This window comes from Monodon monoceros, unplaced genomic scaffold (assembly GCF_005190385.1).
Source record: "Monodon monoceros isolate NGI ecotype Baffin Bay Population unplaced genomic scaffold, NGI_Narwhal_1 Super_Scaffold_22, whole genome shotgun sequence".
Classification (NCBI taxonomy): domain Eukaryota; kingdom Metazoa; phylum Chordata; class Mammalia; order Artiodactyla; family Monodontidae; genus Monodon; species Monodon monoceros.
In genome coordinates, this window is record NW_021703779.1 from 110038759 (window position 1) to 110050806 (window position 12048).

The following is a 12048-nucleotide window of genomic DNA, read 5'->3' on the forward strand; positions in this document are numbered from 1 at the left end:
CAATAAATATTGGGGTGCACCTATCCTTTTGAATTATGATTTTCTGTGGATATATGCACAGGAGTGGGATTGCTGGATCATATGGTAGCTCTACTTTTAGATTTTTAAGGAACCTCCATACTGTTCTCCAGAGTGGCATTACCAACTTAAATTCCCACTAACAGTGTATGAGGGTTCCCTTTTCTCCACACCCTCTACATTTATTGTTTGTAGATTTTTTTAAAATTTGCACTGGATCTAACAGTACTTTTATTTTTTAAATTAATTTTTATTGGAGTATAGTTGATTTACAATGTTGTGTTAGTTTCTGCTGTACAGAAAAGTGAAGCAGTTATACATACACACATATCCACTCTTCCTTAGATTCTTTTCCCATATAGGTCCTATTGTTTGCAGATTACTTTTTTAACATCTTTATTGGGGTATAATTGCTTTACAATGGTGTGTTAGTTTATGCTGTATAACAGAGTGAATCAGCTGTACATAAACATATATCCTTTTAAAGGACTGAACCAGGTAGAATTATAAAATATAAACAGACCTGTCACAAGTAATGAAATTGAAACCGTAATTAAAAATCTTCCAACAAAAAAAAGTCCAGGACCAGATGGCTTCACAGGCAAATTCAATCAAACATTTAGAGAAGAGATAACAGCTATCCTTCTCAAACACTTCCAAAAGATTGCAGAGGGAGAAACACTCCCTAATTCACTCTACAAAATCACCATTACCCTGATACCAAAACCAGAAAAAGATATCACAAAAAAGAAAATTATAGACCAATATAACTGATGAATATAGATGTAAATATCCTTAACAAAATACTAGCAAACATCACTGATGAACATAGATGTAAAAATCCTTAATAAAATACTAGAAAACAGAATCCAACAACACATTAGAAGGATCATACACCATGATCACGTGGGATTTATCCCAGGGATGCATGGATTCTTCAGTATACGCAAATCAAACAGTGTGATACACCATATTAACAAACTGAAAAATAAAAATTATATGATCATCTCAATAGATGCAGAAAAACCTTCTGACAAAATTCAACACCCATTTATGATAAAAAAAAAACTCTCCAGAAAATAGGCAAAAAGAGAACCTACCTCAACATAATAAAGGCCAAATATGACAAACCCACAGCAAGCATCATACTCAATGGTGAAAAACTGAAAGCATTTCCACTAAGACCAGGAAAAACACAAGGATGTCTACTCTCGCCACTATTATTCAACATAGTTTTGGAAGTCCTAACCATGGCAATCATAGAAGAAAAAGAAATAACATGGATACAAATTGGAAAACTAAAACTGTCCCTGTTTGCAAATGACATGATACTATTCATAGAAAATCCTAAATATGCCACCAGAAAACTACTAGAACTAACCAATGAATTTCGTAAGGTTGCAGGATACAAAGTTAATGCACAGAAATCTCTGGCATTCCTATAAACCAATAATGAAAAATCAGAAAGAGAAATTAAGGAAACAATTCCATTTACCATTGAAACAAAAAGAATAAAATAACTAGGAATAAACCTGTGTAAGGAGGCAAAAGACTTGTACTCAGAAAAATATAAAACACTGATGAAAGAAATCAAAGGTGACATAAACAGATGGAGAGATATACCATGTTCTTGGACTGGAAGAATCAACATTGTGAAAATGACTATACTACCCAAAGCAATCTACAGATTCAATGCCATCCCTATCAAATTACCAATGGCATTCTTCAAAGAATTAGAACAAAAAATTTTACAATTCGTATGGAAACATAAAAGACCCTGAATAGCCAAAGCAATCTTGAGAAAGAAAAACGGAGCTGGAGGAATCAGACTCCCAACTTCAAACTATACTGCAAAGCTACAGTAATCAACACAGTATGGTACAGGCACAAAAACAGAAATATAGATCAATGGTGCAGGATAGAATGCCCAGAGATAAACCCATGCACATATGGTCACCTAATTTACGACAAGGGAGGCAAGAACATACAATGGAGAAAGGACAGCCTCTTCAATAAGTGGTGCTGGGAAAACTGGACAGCTACATGTAAAAGAATGAAATTAGAACACCACCTAACACTATACACAAAAATAAACTCAAAATGGATTAAATACCTAAATGTAAGACCAGACACTATAAAACTCTTAGAGGAAAACATAGGAAAAACACTCTTTGACATAAACCACAGCAAGATCTTTTTTGACCCACCTCCTAGAGTAATGGAAATAAAAACAAAAATAAACAAATGGGACTTAGTTAAACTTAAAAGCTTTTGCACAGCAAAGGAAACCATAAACAAGACAAAATGACAGCCCTCAGAATGGGAGAAAATATTTGCAAATGAAACAACAGACAATGGATTAATCTCCAAAATATACAAGCAGCTCATGGAGCTCAATAGCAAAAAAGCAAACAATCCAATTAAAAAATGGGTGGAAGACTTAAATAGACATTTCACCAAGGAAGACATACAGATGGCCAAGAGGCACATGAAAAGATGTTCCACGTAACTAATTGTTAGAGAAATGCAAATCAAAACTACAATGAGGTATCACCTCACACTGGTCAGAATGGCTATTATCAAAAAAATCTAGAAACAATAAATGCTGGAAAGGGTGCGGTGAAAAGGGAAACCTCCTGCATTGTTGGTGGGAATGTAAATTGATACAACCACTATGGAAAACAGTATGGAGGTTTCTTAAAAAACTACAAATAGAACTACCATATAACCCAGCAATGTCACAACTGGTCATATATCCTGAGAAAACCATAATTCAAAAAGACACATGCACCACAATGTTCATTGCAGCACTATTTACAATAGCCAGGACATGGAACCAGCCTAAATGTCCATCTGACAGCAGAATAGATAAAGAAGATGTGGCACATATATACAATGGTATATTACTCAGCCATAAAAAGAAACGAAATTGAGTTATTTGTAGTGAGGTGGATGGACCTAGAGTCTGTCATAGGAAGTAAAGTAAGGAAGTAAAGTAAGTAAGTCAGAAAGAGAAAAACAAATACCATATTCTAACAGGTATATATGAAATGTAAAAAAAAAATTGTACTGATGAACCTAGTTGCAGGGCAGGAATAAAGATGTAGACATAGGGAATAGACTTAGAAATGTCTACATAGACCTGTAGACATAGAGAGGACATGGGGTGGGAGGGGGAAGCTGGAGCGAAGTGAGAGTAACATCGACATATATACACTACTGAATGTAAAATAGTTATCTAGTGGGAAGCAGCAGCATAGCAGAGGGAGATCAGCTGGTTGCTTTGCAATGACCTAGAAGGGTGAGATAGGGATGGTGGGAGGGAAGCTCAAGAGGATGGGTATATGGGGACATATGTATGCATATGGCTGATTCACTTTGTTGTACAACAGAAACTAAAGTAGTATTGTGAAGCAATTATACTCCAATAAAGATCTATTAAAAAATAATAAAAGAGAGAGATCCAGAAGGAACAAATTAACATTTTTTTCATTCACCTCAAAAAATAGAGAGGGATGTGTACCAGATAGAAAATTAGTAAACAAGACAGTCATATCCTGCTTTCAACGAGCTTACATTATTTTGTTGTTGTTTAGTGGGAACTTATATAACTGCTCCCTAAGTGCCAGGCATTGTCCTCAGAACAAATATTAACTCCTTTAGTCCTCACAAAACATTATGAAGTATTATTATTCCCATTTTACATATGAAGATACAACTGAAGCCTTGATTCAAGCCTCATCTGGACTATTGCAGCAACTTTCCAATGAGTCTTGCTGTCTCCAAACTTGCCCCCATCCATTCCATCTTCCACAATGCTGCCAAGTTGATCTTTCTAAAACTAAAACCAACCATATACTCTTTAAACTCTTCAGTGACTTTCCACTTAGAACAAAGTCCCAGTCTTTATCATGGTGAAAAACACCCTTCATTTATGACCCCCACCTAACTCTGCAACCTATTGTTTGCCTCACTTTCTCTTTACATGGTCTTCTCTAGCTATGCTGAGCTGCTTTTGGTTTCCCAACAGTCTAGTGAATGAAAGTTTTACTGAACTCTGCCCACCAGAGCAACAGTCAGCTCTACCCACCACCAGTCCCTCCCATCAAGCCTCTTAGATAGCCTCATCCACCAGAGGGCAGACAGCAGAAGCAAGAAGAGCTACAATCCTGCAGCCTGTGGAACAAAAACCACATTCACAGAAAGATAGACAAGATGAAAAGGCAGAGGGCTATATACCAGATGAAGGAACAAGATAAAACCCCAGAAAAACAACTAAATGAAGTGGAGATAGGCAACTTCCAGAAAAAGAATTCAGAATAATGATAGTGAAGATGATCCAGGACCTCGGAAAGAGAATGGAGGCAAAGATTGAGAGGACGCAAGAAATGTTTAACAAAGACCTAGAAGAATTAAAGAAGAAACAAACAGAGATGAACAATACAATAACTGAACTGAAAACTACACTAGAAGGAATCAATAGCAGAATAACTGAGGCAGAAGAACGGATAAGTGACTTGGAAGACAGAATGGTGGAATTCACTGCTGCGGAACAGACTAAAGAAAAAAGAATGAAAAGAAATGAAGACAGCCTAAGAGACCTCTGAGACAACATTAAACACAACAACATTTGCATTATAGGGGTCCCAGAAGGAGAAGAGAGAGAGAAAGGACCAGAGAAAATACTTGAAGAGATTATAGTCGAAAACTTCCCTAACATGGGAAAGGAAATAGCCACTCAAGTGCAGGAAGTGCAGTGAGTCCCATACAGGATAAACCCAAGGAGAAACACGCTGAGACACATACTAATCAAACTGGCAAAAATTAAAGACAAAGAAAAATTACTGAAAGCAACAAGGGAAAAATGACAAATAACATGCAAGGGAACTCCCATAAGGTTAACAGCTGATTACGCAGCAGAAACACTACAAGCCAGAAGGGAGGTGCATGATATATTTAAACTGATGAAAGGGAAGAACCTACAACCAAGATTACTCTCCCTGGCAAGGATCTCATTCAGATTCGATGGAGAAATCAAAAGCTTTACAGACAAGCAAAAGCTAAGAGAATTCAGCATCACCAAACCAGCTGTACAACAAATGCTAAAGGAACTTCTCTAAGTGGGAAACACAAGAGAAGAAAAGAACTTACAAAAATAAATTAAAACAATTAAAAAAAGGGTAATAGGGACACACATATTGATAATTACCTTAAACGTGAATAGATTAAATGCTCCAACCAAAACACACAGGCTGCAGAATGGATACAAAAACAAGACCCATATATATGCTGTCTACAAGAGACCCACTTCAGACCTAGGGACACATACAGACTGAAAGTGAGGGGATGGAAAAAGATATTCCATGCAAATGGAAATCAAAAGAAAGCTGGAGTAGCTATACTCATATCAGATAAAATAGACATTAAATTAAAGAATGTTACAAGAGACAAGGAATGACACTGTGTAATGATCAAGGGATCAATACAAGAAGAAGATATAACAATTATAACTATATATGCACCCAACACAGGAGCATCTCAATACATAAGGCAACTGCTAACAGCTCTAAAAGAGGAAATCGACAGTAACACAATAATAGTGGGGGACTTTAACACCTCACTTAAACCAATGGACAGATCAACCAAAATGAAAATAAATAAGGAAACAGAAGCTTTAAATGACACAATAGACCAGATAGATTTAATTGATGTGTATAGGACATTCCATCCAAAAACAGCAGATTAGAGTTTCTTCTCAAGTGCGCATGGAACATTCTCTAGGATAGATCACATCTTGGGTCACAAATCAAGCCTCAGTAAATTTAAGAAAATTAAAATTATATCAAGCATCTTTTCTGACCACAACACTATGAGATTAGAACAGGGAAGAAAACGTAAAAAACAAAAACACATGGAGGCTAAACAATACGTTAATAAATAACCAAGAGATCACTGAAGAAATCAAAGAGGAAATCAAAAAAATACCTAGACAAAAGACAATGAAAACGCGATGATCAAAAACCTATGGGATGCAGCAAAAGCAGTTCTACGAGGGAAGTTTATAACTATACAAACCTACTTCAAGAAACAAGAAAAATCTCAAGTAAACAATCTACGTTACACCTAAAGGAACTAGAGAAAGAAGAACAAACAAAACCCAAAGTTAGCAGAAGGAAAGAAATCATAAAGATCAGAGCAGAAATAAATGAAATAGAAACAAAGAAAACAATAGCCAAGATCAATAAAACTAAAAGATGGTTCTTTGAGAAGATAAACAAAATTGATAAACCATTAGCCAGACTCATCAAGAAAAAGAGGGAGAGGACTCAAATAAATAAAATTAGAAATGAAAAAGGAAAAGTTACAACAGACACTGCAGAAATACAAAGCATCCTAAAAGAGTACTACAAGCAACTCTAAGCCAAGAAAATGGACAACCTGGAAGAAATGCACAAATTCTTAGAAAGGTATAACCTTCTAAGATTGAACCAGGAAGAAACAGAAAATATGAACAGACAAATCACAAGTAATGAAACTGAAATTGTGATTAAAAGTCTTCCAACAAACAAAAGTCCAGGACCAGATGGCTTCACAGGTGAATTCTGTCAAACATTTAGGGAAGAGCTAACACCGATCCTTCTCAAACTCTTCCAAAAAATTGCAGAAGGAACACTCCCAAACTCATTTTATGAGTCCACCATCACCCTGATACCAAAACCAAGCATACTATAAAGAAAGAAAATTACAGACCAATATCACTGATGAATATAGATGCAAAAATCCTCAACAACATATTAGCAAACAGAATTCAACAACACATTAAAAGGATCATACACAATGATCAAGTGGGATTTATCCCAGGGATGAAAGGATTCTTCAATATATGAAAATCAATCAATGTGATACACCATATTAACAAATTGAAGAATAAAAACCATATGATCATCTCAATAGATGCAGAAAAAGCTTTTGACAAAATTCAACACCCATTTATGATAAAAACTCTCCAGAAAGTGGGCATAGAGGGAACCTACCTCAACATAATAAAGGCCACATATGACAAACCCACAGCAAACCTCATTCTCAATGGTGAAAAACTGAAACCATTTTCTCTAAGATCAGAAACGAGGCAAGGATGTTCACTCTCACGACTATTATTCAACATAGTTTTGGAGTCCTAACCACGGCAATCAGAGAAGAAAAATAAAAGGAATACAAATTGGAACAGAAGAAGTAAAACTGTCACTGTTTGCAGATGACATGATACTATACATAGATAATTCTAAAAATGCCACCAGAAAAATACTAGAGCTAATCAATGAATTTGGTAAAGTTGCAGGATACAAAATTAATGCACAGAAATCTCTTGCATTGCTATACACTAATGATGATAAATCTGAAAGAGAAATTATGAAAACACTCCCATTTACCACTGCAACACAAAGAATAAAATACCTTGGAATAAACCTACCTAGGGAGACAAAAGACTTGTATGCAGAAAACTATAAGACACTGATGAAAGAAATTAAAGATGATACCAACAGATGGAGAGACATACCATTTTCTTGGATTGGAAGAATCAATATTATGAAAATGACTATACTACCCAAAGCAATCTATAGATTCAATGCAATCCCTATCAAATTACCAATGGCATTTTTTACAGAACTAGACCAAATCATCTTAAAATTTGTATGGAGACACAAAAGACCCCAAATAGCCAAAGCAGTCTTGAGGGAAAAAAACGGAGCAAGAGGAATCAGACTCCATGACTTCAGACTATACTACAAAGCTACAGTAATCAAGACAATAAGGTATTGGCACAAAAACAGAAACAGATTAATGGAACAAGATAGAAAGCCCCGAGATAAACCCATGCACCTATGGTCAAATAATCTATGACAAAGGAGGCAAAGATATACAATGGAGAAAAGACAGTCTCTTCAAACAGTGGTGCTGGGAAAACTGGACAGCTACATGTAAAAGAATGAAATTAGAACACTCCCTAACACCATACACAGAAATAAACTCAAAATGGATTCGAGACCTAAATGTAAGACGGGTCACTATAAAACTCTTAGTGGAAAACATAGGAAGAACAGCTCTTTGACATAAATCACAGCAGGATCTTTTTTGATCCTCCTCCTAGAGTAATGGAAATAAAAACAGAAATAAACAAATGGGACCTAATGAAACTTCAAAGCTTTTGCACAGCAAAGGAAACCATAAACAAGATGAAAAGACAACCCTCAAAATGGGAGAAAATATTTGCAAATGAATCAACGGACAAAGGATTAATCTCCAAAATATATAAACAGCTCATGCAGCTCAGTATTAAGGAAAGAAACACCCTAATCCAAAAATGTGCAGAAGACCTAAATAGACATTTCTCCAAAGAAGACATACAGATGGCCAAGAAGCACATGAAAAGCTGCTCAACATCACTAATTATTAGAGAAATGCAAATCAAAACTACAATGAGGTATTACCTCACACCAGGTAGAATGGGCATCATCAGAAAATCTACAAACAACAAAGGCTGGAGAGGGTGCAGAGAAAAGGGAACTCGCTTGCATTGTTGGTGGGAATGTAAATTGATACAGCTACTATGGAGAAAAGTATGGAGGTTCCTTAAAGAACTAAAAATAGAATTACCATATGATCCAGCAATACCACTACTGGGCATATACCCCGAGAAAACCATAATTCAAAAAGAGACATGTACCCCAATGTTCATTGCAGCACTATTTACAATAGCCAGGTCATGGAAGCAACCTAAATGCCCATTGACAGACGAATGGATAAAGAAGTTGTGGAACATATATACAATGGAATATTACTCAGCCATAAAAAGGAACGAAATTGAGTCATTAGTTGAGACGTGGATGGATCTAGAGACTGTCATACAGAGTAAGTCAGAAAGAGAAAAACAAATATCGCATATTAACGCATGTATGTGGAACCTTGAAAAATGGTACAGATGAACTGGTTAGCAGGGCAGAAGTTGAGACACAGATGTAGAGGACAAACATATGGACACCAAGGGGGGGAAACCCCGGTGGGCTGGGGATGGTGGTGTGCTGAATTGGGTGATTGGGATTGACGTGTATACACTGATGTGTATAAAATTGATGACTATTAAGAACCTGCAGTATAAACAAACAAACAAAAGAATTTCCATAATACTAATTGCCTTTTGTTAAGTGTTTCTTACGTTCTAGGCACATTGCTTATCACTTTCCATATAAACTTTTTATCTCCTTAAGCCCATTTCTTAATCTACAAAATTATTATGTGTTTCATAGGTCTATTATAAAGGTAAATGAGCTAATCTATATATCTATGGATATATATTCCCCCCCAAAAAAGCAGATAAGGCACAGTGTATTCTACCTGAAATTTAGACCTAATCCTGAGATCTATAGGCTTGTTCTGATTCTATTTAAAACCCTTAAAATAATTCCATGAATTTGCATATTTCTTTATCTTCAAGTGTCTTTCATACTCAGTATATAATTTGGTTCTTACAATGCCCATATGCAGTACTTAGAGTGGGGATTATTGTTCACCATTTCACAAACAGGAAGAGGTTAATAGACATACTACAATAATAAGGCAAGTTTGTGACATAGCCAAGCCTAGAATCCAGATCTCCCCACAGGGCATTTGCATTTTTTACATTGGGGCCATTTATGATAAAGTCTCATATTCTAAAATTTGTGTCATTTAAATGAGCACATTTGGTACAACTCTCTTGTGTGAAACTCATAAAAAGTTTTTGAAATTAAATCCCACTGCTTGGCTTCTGTTCATACAGAACATTTTTTTCTTGTTTTTAAGCCTCTCATCTTGAGGAAGAGTTCTACATGTTCCCCATTGTTTACAATTAGTATGTCATCATACAGCTGGAAGTTTCAGGTGACGTTAACTGCCAAGTCTGCCAACTTCTTAACAATGCCCAGTGTGGCATCTTTTGGGGTTTGTAAGAAATAATTTTTAATTGCTCAACTTTGAACAATGCACTGAGGCTAATCATGCCTCCTGAGCCGGGTCAAACCTCCAGACACAAAGCTGTTAGAAGTGTTCTGTAAGTTCCTTTATAAACCATTCAAAAGTTAAAATCCTAGACCCTTAGTAGTCACACCATAGCCCTTTTCTTTAATATGTTTCAAATGGAAAATATTTGAATTTGGAGGGAAAGAATGACTTTACAGTATTTAGTCTGAACCACCTCTAGAAGGAGGCATTCATTGATTCATTCTTTATTTCAACAAATATTTATGGGGTACCTGCTGTACCCTAGCACTGCTGGACCTGGGATAAAGCATTTAATAATCTTACTGCATGTTACATTAATTAGGGTTCCCTTCTTTTATTCTAAACTTATAGCTTATATTGTTACCAATGTATTGTCATAGGCAAGATGGGACATTTGTCTCAAACCTTAATTTGTTTTTTCAATCTGGTATTCACAGATATTTTCAAAGTTAATAAGGCAGTGTTGTGGGTTCCCTTTAGGGATCATTCATTAAGGTGTTTTTCTTATATTTCTTCTTTTACTGATCCCTAGTTTTCAAAGGCAAATTCTTGCCTTTGTATTTGACAGCAAGGGCCAAATACAGAGACGCACTTGGGTACTGTGCAATTACAAGAAATAAATATTTAGCGTGAATTTTTAAAAAAGAAAAAGATGTGCTCTTTTTGTCTGGGATCAACCTCAAAGAATCACAGGTGGGAAGAACAATTTTTCAATTGAAGATGAGCACATCATATTGCAATGTTAAGACAAATTTCCTTATAAATCTGTTTAAAGACTATTATGAGATGTTTGGCTAGTCAGTCCTCTCTGGAACCTCATCTCCCTTTTTTTCTGCTAACACATGGTTCAGGTCTACCTCATAACATAAAGGAAAAGGTGAAGGCAGAATTGTTACTTGCTAAATGAAGATTATAATTTTGTGCATAATTTCATACAGGCACCCAAAGACTATGATGAGGAATTGCTTATACTACAGTCAGCCATTTGGAAAACACTACACACTCTTTCTTTTGCTCATCCTCTGATTGAGGATCTTTCAAGAGTGCATCAGAAGCAGAGTTACTGAAGAGGTCTTCTACTAGTCACAATCTTTCCGAAACAGAGAAATGTATTCCCACCAGCTTAGTCCGCAACCCCTGCCTCTTTCCCTTTGCCCACAGTAACTCCTGTTGTTCAGTCTTTGAAGGGCTTCATTTAACTGTTAGGATACCTCCCTACACTAAGCTACAGAATCCACAAACGTTTCCTTTTTTTTACCTTAACCCAGGTCTTTCCTGACACCGTTTTACTAGGACTTAACATAACTTCCTTAGCTGTCTTCCATATACAGGAAAGATATTTATCACACACTATCAAAAAAGAATGCTTTGAATAGGAACAGTTTCTCTAGAACCAAGGATGTCATAACTGGAATGGGCCTTAGAAATGGTCTGTACAGTAAAAAAAAAACTGAGCCCCAGAAAGTTGAAGTGACTTGCCCAAAGTCAGGCAGCTTGTAAGGTGTCCACTCTTTCGTTAGGTCCTCCCTTTTATCCAATTTGAGAAATGACACATTAGGGATGCATTCAGTGGTTATAAGGCTGACTGAAGTTAAGTGCGCTCATAAGAACTCATTCTTTATCCTAAATATTACTGTTTTCTAATTGGCAGGGAAACAAGCTCCAGCTAAAGATAGATGTCTTAATGAAGTGGTAACAATATCATGCCACTCTGAGTTACCCAAAGACCTGGACAAAATCCTGCTCAGTACCAGCTTTGATACATTTGCCCTCAAAGCAAGCATCAAGCCAAAGACCATATGGATAATTTCTAAAAGTCAGTGATCTGGAAGCAATAAACCCTGAGTTTCCTATCCATCTCTGTCTCTAATTAATTGTGTGACCTTTAGTCAATTCACTTCATTGCTTTAGGCTACAATTTTCTCATTTATAAAATATAGGAACCAATTTATGTGAATGTGTTTGGAGAAGCAAAAATAACTAACAATGATA